The sequence below is a fragment of the Oryctolagus cuniculus genome, chromosome 1, assembly GCF_051225735.1.
Source record: "Oryctolagus cuniculus isolate XC-2025 breed Fujian yellow rabbit chromosome 1, ASM5122573v1, whole genome shotgun sequence".
Classification (NCBI taxonomy): Eukaryota; Metazoa; Chordata; class Mammalia; order Lagomorpha; family Leporidae; genus Oryctolagus; species Oryctolagus cuniculus.
This window is the reverse complement of record NC_142867.1, coordinates 107,699,411-107,710,669: the sequence shown is the minus strand read 5'-3', so window position 1 is coordinate 107,710,669 and position 11,259 is coordinate 107,699,411. Positions and strand designations below refer to the sequence as shown.

At 52.8% G+C, this 11,259-nt stretch overlaps 2 long non-coding RNA genes across 4 annotated transcripts; one reads left to right on the top strand and one right to left on the bottom strand.

Moving 5' to 3' along the window:
- Positions 1-4,022: 4,022 nt before the first annotated feature.
- On the bottom strand, positions 4,023-4,868 carry LOC149128544 (uncharacterized). The gene is made up of 2 exons (XR_016220358.1): positions 4,733-4,868; positions 4,023-4,257 (listed from the first exon to the last, which is right to left on the bottom strand). It is a non-coding gene; the product is annotated as an uncharacterized LOC149128544 (long non-coding RNA).
- On the top strand, positions 4,286-10,064 carry LOC149128543 (uncharacterized). Of its 3 annotated transcripts, none has more exons than XR_016220357.1 (3): positions 4,286-5,552; positions 6,090-6,203; positions 9,445-10,064. It is a non-coding gene; the product is annotated as an uncharacterized LOC149128543 (long non-coding RNA). The 3 variants fall into 3 exon arrangements; XR_016220352.1 differs by having other exon boundaries at positions 4,286-5,597; XR_016220355.1 differs by having other exon boundaries at positions 4,739-5,548.
- Positions 10,065-11,259: the final 1,195 nt, after the last annotated feature.

Sequence of the window (11,259 nt, the reverse complement as noted above, 5' to 3'; positions counted from 1 at the left end):
GAGATGTGAGCTCCCAAGCGGAAGCTGCCGGCTCCTGCCAAAAGAGAGGCGATGTGGCTCTCAGCTGGGCGACCCCTGGGCCTCACGGCGGCAGATGCCCTTCAGGAGCCCCGGGGCTGCAGCCAAATTGGGAACAGCTGGGAAAGACAGCTATTTGTCAATCCACCCAGATCATAAGCAACCCCAGGGCAGGGACCGGGTCGTTCTCTCGTTCTGCTCCCTCTCGCCCACAGGCCCTGGGATGGGCTCCCGCACCCTGTGTCCCCCACGCGCACACAGTGGATCCACCTGACGCTGAGATGGTGCAGGTGAGGCAGGCCCACCCTGAGTGCCATGAGGAGTATGGAGCTCTGCCTGCAGGGAGTGGGTCGGCATTCAAACCCAGGCAGGGATATTCATGCAGCCAACAGGAAAGCCTGCTGGTTCCATTTAGAAACGAGCCCCTGGCCCCCAGGGGGACAGTTCCTCAGCTTCCTGTGACCATCTGGCACACAGGGAGGTCTCCAAGGACAAGACGCGTGTCCCTTCCACCCAGGCTATGGGCAAGGGGGCAGAAGGGTGGAATGATCGCTGGCCAAAAGCAGGAAGCACCCGTTCTCCAACACCTGTAGAGTGCTGGCGCTTCCTTTCAGATCAGCTGTTTCTAGGGCTGCGTTAGGGAAGCTGCCGGGTAGCCAAGCTCCCAATGACCCAGGATAGAAGGAGCCTAAGGTTTTGGAGCAATTTCCAGTGTACCCAGGGTCGAGCAGAAGGGTGGCAAGCCCTGTTTCCCCTACAGCAGCTGAGCTGTTCACAAGGCACGACTCTGCCTCCTGCCTGCTCGCTCTCTCTCTCTCCACCTCCTCCCCCGCCAACTCCTGCCTTGGCTTGCAGTGCTGCCCAGACCCTGGGCACCGGGCTGAGCAGATCTGCATAGCTGGGTTCACAGACTTATTCCCCTCCTGCCTGTCTCTTCCTGTTAGAGAACGTGACACAGAAAGGAGGCCATGGGAGAGAAGACACTGGGGCTTTCTGCCTGAGCTGTCTTCCAGGAGCGCCCGAGCGCCTGGCACAGGAGCCGTGGACTTTCCCTCCCAGCCCAGAGCCACGGCAGGCTGTCGCTGTCACCGGTGTCTGGTGTACTCCTTCCTTCCCATTTTGCAAAAATATTTGTACAGAGGCTTCTGTGCCTGACCCACAGTCAGTAGCAGGCAGGAGCCACGGATTCCTCTTGCAGCGTTTTACAGGGTGACGGATCAGATAATGTACACTTAGCGAGTGCACAAATAATGTGAATCAGGGTTGGCATAGTGCAGTGAGGTGTAAAAAAAGCAATTTGAATTGTTCTAGGGAAACGCCAGAGCCACTCTGACATGCGGCTCGCCGGCATGCTGCCCTGTGCCCCTCCGGAGGGCTGAGCTCCAGGCTCCAGCTGCAGTGGCCACAGGGCTGCTCAGCGCTGCCGGTCTAGGAGGAAGTTCTGAATCCACGCAGGGAAGGGAGCGGGCAGGGGCGACGCGGTGACACGGAGCTCCAGGACCGGATGGCTCCACCCACCACACCTGCACTCACTGGAAGGGGGGAGGGAAAGAGAGAGGAAGACTAAGCTCTGTGTCCTTGGGCGTGGCGGCACATGAGCAGGCAAGATCATGCTACTCGGACATCTGCTTGGGTAGAGCTCTCTTTAGTCTCCTTGGACTCCCAGAGTCATCCCCCTGCCTCCAGACAGAGCTGCGCCTCCTCTCCCACACAACAAATGGGTTTCAGATTTGTTTCAAAGACTCTCGGAGGAAAAGAGCTTTCGCATCCTCTCTTAGTCACCTGTTCTAGTATCTCACACCGCCCACCCTCCGGAAGTTCTTCCCTTCCAGCCTAAATCAAACCCCTTCAAGCAGCCTTCAGCTCACACGTCCTCCTGAGAGTCTGGCCACACTTGGCAAGTTGACGGCACGTGGCTTTGCTCGTGCCTAAGCACAAGCCCGGACTCTGCACGCACCCTGGCTCTCCAGGTGAGAGGCGGTCCCAGAAGCCGGCGCCCACTCGTCCCCCAGGGCACGCCACGCGTGACTCCCCGCTCACCTCTCCACCCTGGCTGAGCCCTCGGCTGGCTTTGCTCTCTGATTCTGCAGAGCCGCACTACCTGATGACACTCTGCAAGGACGAGGCTGAGCCCCTCTCCTGCCGTCCTCATCAGCCACTGCCCTCGCAGCCCCTCCTCCCGCCAGGCAGCTTCCATGAGGTTTCCTGTCCAGCGCAGAAGACAGGTTGTTTATCACTCTGACACCTGCCGGGCAGCTTCGCCTTGCAAACCCACAGAGGCTCTGCAACCCTCCCAACCCTCGCTTCCCCACAGTCTCCCAGCTCCCTAGGGAACCAAGGCCAACCCCCCTCTTCACACACACACACACACACACACACACGCATGCGCACACACACAGATACACACAGAAGATGGTCAGTGAAACGGCTTGGGATATTTTTCACTAACCATAGGCAGACATCGCCCATCTCCTCCTTTGAAGTCCCTTCTTGGAGGCAAGCTCCAAGCCTGACACTCGGCATCTGGGGTGTTTTATGAGACCTGGTCATAGGGAAAGTGGTAGGAAATCTCATAGTTGTTTCCAGTGAAAGCCGATTACGGGGAGTGGGGGAGTTTTCTGGTGGCTTGGGAAGCTCAGCGGGTTCCGGATAATGGATGGCCAGGCTGCTGCCTGCCCACCTGCATTTTTGACCTCAGCCTGGCCAGGCGGGGAGCCCAGCACAGATTAAGAACGCAAACAAAAGGGAAGACAGGACAGGCCTGGGGACAGGCAGCCTGCTGGGGGACTGACGAAGGCCTCCAGATTTTTTTTCCCAGAAAATCTGGGGACACATTTCCATGTTGTCTTTGCATAAATTTGTGTGCTGATTTGCATACATTTGCATTTTTGCCTTCAAAACACCCAAACTCCTAGAATATAAAATAAAATGCAATTAATTAATTAATTGGCGTGAAGGATGACAAATGTAGCCAAGCTAAAAATGCAGTATCAGTGGGGGCCCCGATAAAGGGACAGAGTTCCCTAGGTTGCCCCCCAGGGCCAGGATGGATCTGGGGCCATGGTGCGACTGTCTGGAAGTAGTCTGTCCACTGACTGCCCAGTGGGCCTTCAAGAGCAAGACCAGACCGAAGTCTTCGCCCTTGCATCCCTGCGCCCTGACGCAGGCCTTGTGTCGTGTGGGTCTTCACAACCATGCAAGGGACAAGTGAACCAGTCACTGAGTGGGTGAATGAATCCTCTGTAAGCTTCTGGAGTCTGGAGATTGTGGGGCTGTCCCAGCCCAAGAGTAGGGACTCCTGGGCCTGGGAAGGCGTGAACTGAGATCTGGACCACAGCATGGCAGGAGCAAGAAGAAAAAACTAAGGGCTGCTGAGACGGCCCCCTGTGTGCCCAGAGCCTGGGGCCCCATGGTCTACTGAACCCGGCAGCAACCACCAGGAGCAGCCGGGCCCATCCGCCCTTGGTGCTCAGCATGGTGTCAGCATGGAAGAGAATCTGCAGACTGGTATTAAAGCTTCCTGTACATGCTCACCATTGTTTGATTCTCTCCTCTACACAGAGACACACACGGTTTCTGCAGACCCCATGGGAGCAGGTGTTCCGTATCAAGGCGTCCCATTATACTCCAGTAGTATGAGACTTGTTCATTCTTTGAAACAGAAAGTTCTGATGTCCCACCTAATCCTCCTTCCTGCAACACGTCTGCCCTTCCTTATCCCAACCTTGGAAGGCATCAATTTTGCTTTTCCTCCCATGTACTTCTCCCCCAATCCACTAGGACAAGTGGTGAAGCCAATGGCTGCCCTCGGTAGAATTCTGACTCCATGCTCACTAGCTGTGAGGTCGTGGACAAGTTACTTCACTTCTCTGTCTCATTTGCAAAAGTGAGGAGAAGAATGACCTCGTAGAGCTGTCAGGAGGATTAAAGGAGATCATATATGTGGAGGGCTTAGAATAGAGCTTGGCATGTAAGTGCGACTCAAGTGTTAGCTATTATCTCTCTTTTTAAAAAGATTTATTTTTATTTATTTGAAATACAGAGTTACAGAGAGAGGTAGAGAGAGAGAGAAAGAGGGGTCTTCCATGCACTTGTTCTCTCCCCAAATGGCCATAATGGCAGGAGCTGCGCCAATCCGAAGCCAGGAGCCAGGAGCTTCTTCTGGGTCTCCCACATGGGTGCAGGGGCCCAAGGATTTGGGCCGTCTTCTACTGCTTTTCCAGTTGCATTAGCAAGGAGCTGGGTAGGAAGTGGAGCAGCTGGGACTAGGACCAGCGTCCGCAGGCGGAGGATTAACCTACTGCACCACAGTGCCAGCCCCGGCTATTACCTCTTTATAGCACAGCCCCTCACCTCTGCCCCAGAAAGAAAGAGAAGGACGCTGCTGATTGACAGTGATGGGGAGACAGGCGCAGAGCCTCCCAGAAGTGGTTCCTGAGATGCAGAGGGGAGCTCTGGCAGTTTTCTCCCCACTCTGCATTTCCCAAAATATCAACTCTGACGCGAAGGCCTGGAGACAGGCCAAGCCGCTGCTTGGACAAAGAGCAGGCGTTCTGGGAACCTGACCCAGGCAGGGACGATCGCTTAGTCAGGGACACCAGAGCGGCCAGGGATTTGGTGGTGCGCTCCCGGCTTTGGGGACCAGGCGGATGGGGGTCCGAGAGCGAGGCTGTAGAGGAACAGGCTGGCCCGGGGGATTAGGACCACAGCCTACCTGGCTTTGGATGCTGGGGAAGATGAATGAGAACAGCCTTCAGTTAGAGGACACTGGAAACTTCCATCCGGGGGCGCTGCTGCTCAAGTGCTACCTCCTCCCCTTTCCCTGCCTCTAACTACAACTCGGACACGTGACCGAGAAGGGCACCAGCTTGAAAAATCAACTGGCTGGCCCACAGGTTCCAGGTAAAACACCATCCAGGGACTCCAGCGCTGCCACCTTGTCCTGAACTGATGTGGGAGGCAGACCCCGGAACTGGTCCACCTTGTGCAGTGCTCCTGGGACTTTGGATGGTGTGGGGAGCAACTGGGAGCAACTCGGACTAGACTGTTACTGGAATTAAGACTTACTCTATGCATCTGCTCTCCCACAATATGGCGCTGGGAGAGGAGGAAACAGCTTCTACCCAGCTGCTTCTCACCAACTTGACAAGCTGCAGGACCTGCTCCTGATTGGAGGAGAGCAGTGTACTCGGCGTGTGGGTAGCAGAGTTGGGATTGGTGGAAGAGGACTATAAAGGAGGAGAGAGACAACATGCACCAGGAACATCTATCTGAAGGAACACCTGTGCAGCCCCCGAGAGAGCCGGCCGGCGGTGTGCTGCTCCCCCGCGGAAGTGGGGAAAGTGGCAGGGGGAACCGCCCTTCCACGGAGGTGGAAGGGACAGTAGCCAACCCCAGAAGAACCAGCAGCAAACCCGGGGAGGGCCGAGCAGACAAAAGAACAGCGCAGGGTCCTGTGTCGTTCCTCCACGAAGACGGGGAGCGACAGGATGGAACTTACTTCATTTGGCCTCTGCAACAACTCTGAGGTGTAGGTATGATGGTTCCCATTTGGCAGATGAGTGTGAGAAGGACCTCAGGTATGTGGAGGAGACTGCCTGGGAGTGCAGGTGTACCCGGGGTCAGAGCCCGGGAGAAGATAGACACAGGGGTGGAGGGAGAGGTGCTGAGAAAGGAGGGAGACAGGTGCTTGGTGGGGGGGGGGGGTGGGAAGACAAAAAGCAGGAGCTGAGAAGTTGGGTGCATCTGACATTAAGTGAATAGTATGCAAATGAGATGCAAGAACCACATGCAAATGACTCAGTGTTTTTTTTTTTTTCTTTTTTAAACCAAGCACTCAGCTCCATTTGGCAGAATTGCAGCACCAGGCATACCTGCCCAAAGCTAGCAGGATTCGCGCTTCAAACAGAAATTGTCTGGGCTACAGATGCCCCTTTCTTTCTCTTGCTGAGTTCTCCTTCCTCCATTCTGCTGCTCTCATCCTGTGCCCACCCCCACCACACCAACATCCCCCTGAGTCCCCCTCCCCCGCCTCTTGATCCAGCTCCACAGCTGTTTACCTTCACTTCTAGGCTTGCTGGCCACCTGCTATGAACAGCTGCCCATTTCCTGACCCCCTTGTCAAAGGATTCACCCCACCCAATGCCTCCCTCTACCGAATGGCAGCAGACAGGAAATGCACCCTGGTAAGTGACTACATCTGACTTGACCACGTGCAGCTGTTTCTTAAGGCAAACATGACAGCTGTTGCTTGGCCTTATCTTGGATCTGGAGGGACTCTTATAAGGTGGCCTCGTGTTGCATTGGCGTTAGGTAACCAGAAGTTGGTAGCCCGTCCCATTATTGAAGGTATTTGCAAAGGAACCCGGGACAGCCCTGGTTAAACATCTCAGTTTTATTCCCTACTCTTCTATCTCAAAGTCCTGGCCAATTTCTACATTAATTACTGCTAATGACAAGATTTCACCCTTTTTAATGGCCGAGTACTATTCCATCGTGTAAATGCACATTTCCTTTATGTACTCCTCAGTGGATGGACACTTAGGTTGTCTGCATTTCTTGGCTGTTGTGAATAGTGCTGCAATGAACATGGGAGTACAGATGACTCTTTGACAGATGGATTTCATTCCCCTGGGGTTTAGATCCCCTGGTGGGATTACTGGATCCTATGGTAGTTCTATTTTAGTTTTTGAGGATCTTCCATCCTGTTCTCCACAATGGCTGCACTAATTTACATTCCCACCACCAGTATGCAAGGGTCCCCTTTTCTTTACATCCTCACCAATACTTGTTATATTTTGTGCTGGAACTGGAGGTTAATTACTCCATTATTTCAAGTAAAATCAGCCAAGCACAGAAAGATAATCTCCCTCATACATGGTGATGTCCTAGAAGTTAAAAGTGTAGTGGTGGTTAGCAGAGCCTGGGGATGGAGGAGAGAAATGAGAGGAATGGGAAAAGGTACTAAGTTATACTCAGAGAGAAGCAAGAAGTTCGGTGGTTCTATTTCAGAGCAGGGTGACTAAAGATAACTGTTGGGGTCTTAAGCCTGAGGCTAGCCCCTGACCAGCAGGGGCAGTACAAGCACTCCCCGACAAGGCAAACGGGAAAGGTAAGGTCGACGGGTCAAGCACACCGCAGCAAGCACCTGTGAGTCCTGTCGAAGCAGGAACTACTTTATTGAGGAAGTGTACAGGCTTATAAAGCTTTCGAAAGACATGCGCAGTAGGGGAGCCAATCAGCGAAAAGGTCATGCAGGCGTGGGTGGACCACGCACAGGGGCATCTTAAACAAAGTATAGGGATCACACACTGTCCACCTGTCCAGAACCAAAGCGGACCTATCCCTGCTGGTGGTCTGATCTTACGTAGCTTAACCGCAGCAGCCGCAGACACGCCCCTCGAATATCCGCCAGGCGCCATATTGTAATGGAGGTTTTAGGCAATGTCCAACAGATAATGTAATGCACCATATAGTCCTCCATAAAAAAGAAACAAGAAGGTAGCATTTTGAATGTTTTCCTGACACAGCAATGTTAAATGTTTGAGAAAATATACATTTATCCTGATTGGACATTACACAATATACACATGTATCAGGACATCACATGGTGAAGTCTACTATATGTGTCTGTTAAAATTTTTTTTCTCAAAAAAATATACTGTTGAGGGCAGGCTTTTGGCCCAGGGTTAAAGGTGCCATTTGGGATACCCACATCCCATATTGGAGTGCCTGGGTTCAAATCCTGGGCCTGCTTCCTTTTTTTTTTTTTAAGAGGCAGAGTGGACAGTGAGAGAGAGAAAGACAAAGAGAAAGGTCTTCCTTCCATTGGTTCACCCCCCAATAGCCACTGCGGCTGGCGGGCTGTGGCCGGCGCACTGTGCTGATCCGAAGCCAGGAACCAGGTGCTTCTCCTGGTCTCCCATGCAGGTGCGGGGCCCAGGGATTTGGGCCATCCTCCACTGCACTCCCAGGCCACAGCAGAGAGCTGGACTGGAAGAGAAGCAACCGGGACAGAATCTGGCACCCCGACCGGGACTAGAACCCTGTGTTCCAGCACCACAGGTGGAGGATTAGCCTATTGAGCCATAGCGCCAGCAACTAGGCCTGCTTCTGATTCTGACTTCTTGCTAATGAGCAGCCTGGGAGGCAGCAGGTGATGGCTCAAGTACTGGTCTCTGCCACTCATGTGGGAGGCCTGGACTGAGTTCTGAGCTCCTGGCTTCAGCCTGGCTCAGCCCTGGCTATTGTGGGCATTTGAGGAAAGAACCAGCAGATGAAAGATCTTCTCCCACCCACCACCTCTCTCCTTTTCAAATAAAGATAAATAAATTAAGGATATTTTTAAAATTTTTTAAAACCTCACTGCTCTAATGCCAGTCTATTGTCTATGATTTTATCCTTAGTGGTGATGAAGAATTCATGGCCTCTTAGCTTTTTTTTTTTTTTTAATTTATTTATCTGAAAGGTGGAGTTCCAGAGAGGGAGTGAGGCAGAGGCAGAGGCAGAGAGAGAGAAGTCTCCCATCCGCTGATTCACTCCCCAAAGGGCTACAATGCCAGAAACCAGACCAAAGCCAGGAGCCAAGGGCCAGGAGTTTCTTCTGGGTCTCCCACATGGGTACAGGGGCCCCAGCACTTGGGCCACCCTCCACTGCTTTCCCAGGCTCATTAGCAGGGAAAGTGGAGCAGCTGGTACTGGGTCCGGCACCCATGTGGGATGCCGGCGCTGGAGGCGTCACAGCGCCAGCCCCCTTCCTAGCTTTTCATGTTAGAAAGGAATAGGGAATTAGACAGAAGAAGCTTATCAATACAGAAGTAAGACACTTGTTTTCTACCACCCGCTTAGAAACCATAGCTTATGAGCAGGCCTCAGTGCCCATGGCCTTGGAGCCTCCTGGCTCTTAGCAAGGGCAAATCTTGGGATCTGAGAAAGGCGGTGATTTCTTTGCACTTGGTTTTTATGTTTCCAAAAGGGGCTCGGGATAATCATTTTGTCTTTAAAGTCAATATCAGACGAGCCATTTGCAAGATGGACTGCACATGGAGGGGAAATCACTGACAGGCAGGCTTCCGTGGGTCAAAGTACTCCTAGGAATCGGCATGATCCCACTTGGAGCTGTCCTCTTTGAGAAGCCTTCCTCTGTTCTCTAGGGTCAGAATCAGATTCGGCAGCAAGTACTGAGACATCTCAGGGACAGCCACGATGCTTGGTGCTCTCAAGTGCATTATCTGTTTAAATCCCATCCTCATAGCTGCCTTTAAGACAGGCATTCACATCTAAGTCTAACAGATGAAAACACCCAAGGTCGTTGCTAAATCCGTGACTCCTCACGGATCCCTGGGACCTCTGTGGTCAGAAAATCCTACCAGAAGTCTGTCTGAATTCTTCCTTAATCCTACTTTCTTCTCATTGTCTCCCTTCCAGGTGGTCAGTGAGCTGGCACTACCTTCTGTGGCCCAGGGTTGGACACGGCTGTAAACCCCATGCCTGAAACTGCCAGCACTGCCAACGCCATCCCCCAGCCCACACCTCCACGCCCCGTAGGGAGGAGGAAGCTTGCCAGAAAAGGCGAGTGGTGGCAGAAAGACCCTCTGGCAGGATCACAGGCATAGTGACAGTCCCTCTCCGCCGCTCTGGCTTCCCTCTAGAATGACTCATGATTCCAACTTCAGGCACTTTCTCTTTCTTTTGATGTTGCTGTTCCTGGCACCCTCAGCAAGAAAGCTGGAGAAGCAGGCTAGAATACTAAGGGCGCACACGTGGGCTGCTGATTGCATTACATCCTGTAAGTCTGCCATCTAAGTGGGCTGCTGTTTTGATAAATAGCATTTTCCTCGTCCAAATCCTTCGCTTACTGGACTTCCACTGATCTAGGGCTGGGCTGAACTGGGCATGAAGTCAGCAATGAAGACGTGGCTCTGCCCTCTGGCAGTGCACGTCTGACTGTTCCTCAAGGTAAGCTAACCTGCCCCAGTGGAGCCAGCTCCCCCAAATGTCATGCAACTGGAAAGCTTCCGAGAAATCATAATAAATTGGGGTGAGGCAAACATTGCCAAGTCTCCTCTGTGCCACTGGAAGACTCCCCAGCGTCCCTTGAAAATTATACTACACTGATTATTCTCTGCATATCAGGGCTTCAGTACCCGGAGCACCATCGAGGCACTGAGTAGGCAGTGAACATGTGTTGGGTAAATGGCAAGCTGATGGACAGCAGACAGATAAAATCGGACCAGGAGACAGTGCAAAGAAAGACTCCTGAAACTCACTTCCTGCTCTAGGGGCAGATGAACTGTCTCATTGCCTCATCCCAGTCCACACACTGCTGCCCCAGCCCCTAGGGAGCTTAGATGTGCCTTCCTCGTACCTCTGCAGAAAAGCAGCCCAGACCCCTCCTTCTGCTGGGGAAGCTCCTCTATAAGCCGGCGACAGCTGGGATTATGCCTGGCCCAGAGTTCTGTGTAAGAAAGCCTTAGACACTGGGGGCTGGGCTCCCCGGGAGCCAAGACACTTCGTTAAAAAGACAGCTAGTTAGAGTGGACAGCATTTTTAAACGCATGAGTGTGCTGAATAATTAAGCAAAAACTTTTGTTTTCATGGAAAATTTTCTTCCAAGTGCTGTATCAAACAGGGTACTGAATTCGCCACAGGCAGTTGTTGGCAAGATAGTGAGACTGTGTTTCTTCCGGTCCAGGGAAAGAGAATTCAGATCAGACCTCTAGGCTACAGCCCTCAGTTCAAACATAGTCCATGCTTTCTGGTGCAGAACAGACACTCTGGGCCTATCAGACAAGGTCATTCCAAGGTCATCCAGCCTTTCCCCTGCCTCCCTATAGAAATCACTCATGTTGTTCGCCCCTGTAGGTTTTCACTGGACCATAACATTTTGGAGCAAATGGTCCACCACCGGTTTACAGAGGAGAGCATGGAGGACTAGACAGGCAAGGAGATTTGCCCCAAGTCCTGTAGTAAGGGCATGGTGGAGCTGAGAGTGCATCTACAGTACTCAGTTCTTTCTCTTCCCTCCCTCCCTCCCTCCCTCCCTCCCTTCCTCCCTCCCTTCCTCTCCCCTCCCTCTCTCCCCCTCCCTCCCTCCTTCCTTCCTTCCTTTCTTCCTTCCTTTCTTCCTTTCTTGAAAGTCAGAGTTACACAGAGAGAGAAGGAGAGGCAGAGAGAAAGAGAGAGGTCTTCCATCTGCTGGCTCACTCCCCAGTTGGCTGCAATGGCTGGAGCTGTGCCAAT